The sequence below is a fragment of the Zonotrichia leucophrys genome, chromosome 1A (assembly GCF_028769735.1).
Source record: "Zonotrichia leucophrys gambelii isolate GWCS_2022_RI chromosome 1A, RI_Zleu_2.0, whole genome shotgun sequence".
Lineage (NCBI taxonomy): Eukaryota > Metazoa > Chordata > Aves > Passeriformes > Passerellidae > Zonotrichia > Zonotrichia leucophrys.
The window spans coordinates 13,424,257-13,430,796 of NC_088170.1; the positions used below are offsets into that span (position 1 = coordinate 13,424,257).

Here is a 6,540-nt window from a genome sequence, read left to right on the forward strand (position 1 = left end):
GAATCATAGCAACAACACTGAATATCCTGACCTGGAAGGGACCCGTCGGGATCCTGGAGTCCTGCTCCCGGCCCCGCACGGGACACCCCAAGTGTCATCCCGTGAGAGCGTTGTCCCAACGCCTCCTGAGCTCTGTCGGGCTTGGTGCTGTGCCCACTGCCCTGGGCAGCCTGTTCAGTGTCTGACCAGCCCCTGGATGAAGCACCTTTCCCTAACACCAGTCTCAGATCAAGGGACAGAACTCGTGTTGCAGGTTTGAGGCATTGCTGGCCAGGTGCTCTCCCAGGTGCGATGGCTCTGTGACCCCATCAGCCTCAGGAAGCCGTGCCAGTGACGGGCACTGGGGTGACAGCAAGTCAGGACTTTCTACGTTTCCCCGCAAATCTTTCTGTGTGCAACCAGGACGGCGGCTTTTCGCTCCGCTCCGGTTTGCCCCGCTGACACCGGCAGCCCCCGTCCCCTCCCCCGGGCGGGCAGCACAGGCGCTCCATGCCCGGAGCGAGGGGCGGGCGCGGCCGCCTGGGCGGCGGGGCGGGACGGGACGGGACGGGGCGGCGCTCCCGCCGGAGGGCGGCCGGGGCCGGGGCCGGTGGCGGCGGGGGGCGGGCGGGAGCCCCCAGCCGCGGGTCCGCAGCCGCCAGCCCGGCGCCGGGCGCCGCCGCCGTCATGCCGGGACACGGCCCTCTCGCTCCGCTGCCGCCGCCGAGGAAGGTAGGCAGGCGCCGAGGGAGAGCTAACGCGATAGAGCAGCGGGCAGAGGTGCCGCTCCAAAAAAATCCCGAATTCCCTCTTCCCTTCCGCGCCCCAGCTTGGCTTTTCTTCATCCCAGCTGCAGGGAGGGAAAGCGGGGGCCGCCAGCCGAGTCCCCCCGCGCTCCCGGGCGCCGGGAGCCGCTTTCCCGCCGGGACGGGGCGGCTGCTGCTCCCGGCGGGCGCGGGGGGCCGGGCCCGCTGCCGGAGCGGGGCTCGGCCGGGGCTGAGGGGCCGAGGGGACCGGGGCCGCTGCTGGAAAGCCGAGCCGAGCGGGCCGGGAGCCGTGGGGCGGAGGAGCAGCGGCAGCCCCGCCACCCAGCACGGGGCCCCTGAGTGAACTCAGCCCTGCCTCGGTCTCCAGCACAAAACAGAGGAGGAAACGCTAAGCGCATTCTTTGGGGGAAGCCCGGGCCCTGCCGGAGCAAACAGCCAGAGTTCTCGGTTCCCAAAACCCTGAATCCCCGTGGATATTAGCCCTGCACTTCTCTCTCTCTGCCCTGGATAGCCTGTTTTCCTCTTCCTTTGCCTTCGGCTGGAAGGAGCGCCTGCAGTTGTGTGCAGCCTGTGGCTTATCACGGTGGGGATCAGTGGGAGTATTCACCTGTCCTGGGCAGAAAAATGCTTTCTTGCCTTCCCGCTCCTGTACCCAAGGATGATGGGTGCTAATGGACAGGGGTTGGTAGAAGGGAATGTTGTTTAGGAAGGGAACAAGAAGTTACACTTGGCTGCTGCTGTGGTCCCAAGGTGTCAAATGCAAACTGGGACGCAAAACCATGCCAGGTGTATTTGGGACACTTTTAGAAGTTTTGGCTTTTTGAGTGTCCTGTAAGCATGTCTCTTGATGCTTGGTGCTGGGAAAGGGATGGTCATGGGGATTGCGGCTTTCTGACTGCTTGGATCTGCCCTGGAGCCCCTCACAGGTGCAGGGACTAGGTGCTAATATGGGCCCTCAATTCTGCTCTTTACAAGAACACATCTTGTTTCCAAGACAGGTCGGCAAGTTGCTCCTGACCCTGAGTTATTCCCAGCCACCTTTGCTCTTGCCATTTAAGTAGTTGTTTAAGTTTTTTGCTTTTGGAGAAAAGCATCTCCAGCCGGGAGGTCATCTGGGAGGACAGAGATGACCAAAGGGATTTCCATGGGGCCTTTATTTGCTGCTGTGAGGGTAGCTGCTGGTGTTGGTGGTGGATTAAAAAGCTGTTTTCTGTGTTGGCTGCCACCTTATTGACCACTGGTTCTTGGTATGTGGTAGTGAGATCCAATAATGTGTACTGAACCACCAAAAAGGGAGTTGTTACTGTATCCTGGCAGAGGAAAGGAATGCATTTCCTCCACCCTTGTGTTGTGCTCTGAATTGTTGTCATTGGGGTAGTGTTTGTGGGGTTTGGTGCATGTTGGGTTTGAGAAGTTTTGCTTGGTTGTTGTTTGGGTTTTCAAAATAATCCAGGCAGTGTTTCAGCCTGTGAAAATGGATAACTACTATGTTGGGTCAGGCTTGGAAACAACTGAAAATGCTAAGTATGGAAAAGAGAGGAAAGCCACAGGATTTCCCAGGGTAAAAAGGCGCCTTTTTGAGGAACGGAAGAGAAGGCACTGAAAACAAAGGGCGCTGGAGTGGCCAGGGATGCAGAAAGCAGAGGGAAGATTTATGGCTCTGCTGGGACCGCTCTGCCTGCGTGGGTGAGAAGGTTGTGTGCTGAAGCCTTCAGCACGTCCGTGTCCCAGCAGTGCACGCAGAAGGTTCTCCCTGCTCATCAGCTCACATCCAAAGTGCAGCATTCCTTGCAGAGCACAAGTGCATGTGGAGTGTCCCAAAGTGCTGCTGCTTTCAGTGCTGCCCCCAGCTCGCTGCCCTGGGAAAGCTTTTAGGACATTTTGTCTGCAAAGACAACTTCTGTGTGTGCTTTCTGTTCTCCAGAAACAAGAACATCATTTAGATCCTTTGTCAGACACTTACAATAGGCTTGTCTTTCTCCCATGCCTGTTGTATTTACACGTTAGAAATGTTCATTTTGACTAGGAGATAATAAATAAAGACCCCATAAATTGTGTTTTTCAGAGATGGTCTTAATCCAGGAGTAGCTTTTCCAATGAGTTATTCTTAATATCAGCCATGACAACTAATTCATACAGACAGGACTTAAAATCTCTATTTTGCTGGGCACTCTGGGAGCACAGAAGCAAGCTTGATCCTTTCCCAAGTTTAAGAAATTTGCTGATGAAATCATCACACAACAGAGTGAGTCTCTTAAAGATGGAGAGATGCAGATATGCTGGGCATTTCAGAAGTGTCTGATAAGTGCCATGTTCTTTTGGATCCCCTGAATGCATCATTCAAAGCAGCTGGTCCTCCCTTCCTTTTGTAACACCTGACATTTATTTCCTGACTGGAGCTCTGTGGAAGCTGCTCCTTCCTAAGTGGGGGCCAGACCAAGGGGAGAAAAGGCTGTGTAGTGCCCCATTAAACCCATGGGAGTGGGGAAGAACCTGTGTTAAACCCTTGTTGAGGTTGGTTAATTGTGATGGTCTCAGGCCTTCAGAACTGGGGTGCAAGCTCTTCAGGGAAGTGTTTTTTAGCAGAAGGATTGGAGTACTAGTGGCTGATATGTCTGTTGGCAGGATCCCAAGAGCTGGCTGAAAGAGGCCTCTAGTATGAAAGAAATGCTGAAATAGGACTTTTAATGCACTTGCATAGCAGTTCCTTTCAGGCTGAGAAGATTCTCCCGAGGGAAGGAGGGAGTGGGATGGAGCTGGAAAGCAATTTCTTGTTTCATTCAAGTCCTGACAGTAAATGAGTGATCCTGGCTTTGCTTAGATACAGCTCAAATAACATTGTGTCTGAGGTATCTGTGAGCACTGTTTCACAGCACAAAGGAGGAAAAGAAACAGTGTTTGCTTGACTGTTCTCTGAAGTGCTGTGGAAAGGGCAGCAGCATGTTGATCTTGCTTATGGGATTTTTTTCTGGTCTCTACCTTGGAGATGCTTTATCAGCTCCTGGAAATTGAAGCAAAGGCTGACATGTGAGGATATGCATAATGTTTGGGGGTGGCTTCAGCCCAGGTTTTAGTGAGGGTGACTGTATCACTGAGCTCCCAGCCTCAGGAAGGCTGTACTTTTGAAATGGTGTTGAAATGGCTGTGCTACATTGAAATGTGGCTTCTGCAGGGGCCTTGGGTGGCCTTGAAGTGGGTGCCTAAGACAGTCCAGAGTCCCTGGGATCTCTGACCTTTGTGTCCTGGGATTCCACTGAGGCCTGTGCCCTTTGGTGGAAGGTCAGCACAGAGCAGGCTGAGGGTCAGTTCAAGGTTGATATAAAACACTAAAAGGCATCAGCACTGTCTTACATAAACAAATAAGTTTCTATAGGCTGATCCTGTTCAAAATCTCTCCCAGCCTTTACATGTTTCACCACCCAGCTGGGTCAAGGTGCTCTGTGTCTGTGGACATGGGACTGATGAGGTGAAAGCCATAATTCCCCAGGCCTTTCCTGAGGAAAGCAGTGGATTCTTACAGCCACTCCTGTGAGTCTTCACCAGTTTATGTCTTTCATTGAGCTGGGAGCTCATGGCAGCAAGACACCTTTGGGGCTCTGCCATCGTGATGGTCCAGCCTGTGCTGTGCTGAGACAGCTCTGAGCAGCTCTGAGCACTGTGGTGTGGTTCCAGCATGTCACCCTTGGAGCTGCTCACAGGGACTGACTGCTCTTGGGATAACCCTGGCATGATGGCTGGGGTGATCCTGTGCTGAAACCCCCTGAGTTTGTACTGCTCTGAGGTAAATACATTGCCTAAACATCTGCTGAGCAAATGTGGGGTGCTCTGTGTGTGCAACAAAAACCCCAAAAAGGGGCTCATGGGAAATCTTCTTTGCAAGAAGTTTGAAACCCTGTGACTCCTTTCTTTAATGCAAATAACATGTATTGAGGACATAATTTCTATCTTTTTTGAAAACAGTACTACCCCATGGTAAAGCTGAAGGAAGTCAAGCATAGTTGGAAGGGCAGAGGCTTGAAAGAGTAATGTCCTGCTGGAATGAATGCTGTGAGTGCTGGTATAATCTTCATTCTTTGCTTCAGTGCTTTTTCCCCTCCCCAGGTTAGGGAAACCAGCTGCAGCTGGCAGAATGTTACTTTCAAGGATTTAGCCAAGTAGATGCAAGAGTTAGTGGTGATTTAAGTGGTGATTTAACTGACTGATTAAGTCAGTTTTTACTGACTAAACTTGTTAGGAGCTAGCACACCTCTGAGGCCTTCTTAGGGCAAGATTCTCATCCCAGTGCTGGGGCACTGCCAGTCAGCTTTGCTTGGGGTCTTTTGGTTTCCTTGTTTTTAATGGCTGACACAAACAAGAATTTGGCTTGACTGTTACCTGCATGTGCTGTTTGTTACACATGACCTTTGCTGAATGTGAGATGTGTCTGTGTCTGCCTCCTTGGCTGGGTAAGGGCTCAGGCTGCTCACTGGGGCAGGAGGGCTGGCAGGGAGATGTTTGCCCTGCAGCCGAGCTGCCGTGTCCAGCCTGGGCAGGACTTGCTGCTCCTCAGCCCCCTGCACTGCAGGCAGGGCTCTGGCTCAGCCCCTGCTCCTGGGCTGGGAACTGGCAGTGTTTACGTGATGAAAGGGAGCAGAAGATGGCTTTTCCTGAGCTCTGCCTTTGCCCATACATGTGCTGGCCCAGGGCCAGCATGGAAACTCTGTCCTCATGAGCAGAGAGAGGGAGATGGGAGGAGCCAGAGATGAAGAGGGGCCCAGAAGCAGAGGGAGTTAAAATAAAAACACCAGCTCACAGAGAGAAAAGCCTGTAACAGATGGCCCTGGCCATCCCCTGGGCTCTTCATGCACTTGGCTCCACGTGCAGTGCTGACAAGATCTCATCTAGAAGCGTGAGTAAGGGGCCTGGACCATTTTGGGAAGTGTGATGGAAGAGCAGAGTAAAAGGCAAAAGGAAGGAAGCTAGACAGGTAAGGCAGCTGTGCTTCAGCTCTCTGTGATGCCTGGAGTGGACTCTGGGACTTGGTGCTGCCATGTGAGCCATTGTAGGAGCACTGCTTTGTTTTCATCCTTTAACTGTGGCCAGTCTTGCCTCCTCTGTAAAACAGCATGGCAAATGCTGGAGGTTTGTTCCACTGCTCTCATTCCCTCTAGAATATGTACAGCAGAGAGCTGTTGATCTGAATGGAGCCTAGTTAAAGATGGATTCTGCCAGGAGGTGCTGGCAGCTGTGATTTCCAGTGCCCATCTCCTCATCTGGCATCATGGTAAGTAATCAGACTGGCTGAACAGTTCAGCATGTGGGGTGCTGGCCTTGCTTGGAAAGGCTTTGCCTTGGTAGGATATCTGTGCAGGAGACTGTGCCTGGCAGAAAAGCTGGTCTTGGAGAAGCACTCACAAAAGCTTTGCTCTGAGCTCATTTGAAAATCTGGCCCAGACACTTAAAATGTCAAGAGCTGGTGATGGTCAGGGGCAGCTTGAGTGGGGAAAGGTGCCACCTCACTTGGAAGTGGTTGAAAGAGTTCTGGATGAGACCCTGCCAGACCTTGAGACTCCTGATCCTACAGATCCCAGAGAGCAGCTGGCTCCTGGCCAAGTTCAGGCACATAAGTTGTGTTTCCAGAAACTTACTGGGGACTCTGGCAACCCACTGGAGAGACTGTTTCAGGGAGCAAGATTTGCTGTTTCTTTGTAAGCACAATAACTTTAAATGGCTAGATGCTCTGTGTTTTAATTAGATTTTCCTTTGGGAATAAAAGTGGTGAAGTGTTTCTGTGCTCCTGCTACATTTAAATACT

At 52.4% G+C, this 6,540-nt stretch overlaps 1 protein-coding gene across 2 annotated transcripts in view; it reads left to right on the plus strand.

Moving 5' to 3' along the window:
- Positions 1-573: 573 nt before the first annotated feature.
- DENND2A (DENN domain containing 2A) overlaps positions 574-6,540 on the plus strand; it is a 58,262-nt gene continuing 52,295 nt past the window's right edge. For both annotated transcript variants that reach the window (XM_064738145.1, XM_064738154.1), the window contains exon 1: positions 574-711. The gene's annotated coding sequence lies outside the window, so the exon portion shown is untranslated. The remainder of the gene's footprint in view (positions 712-6,540) is intronic.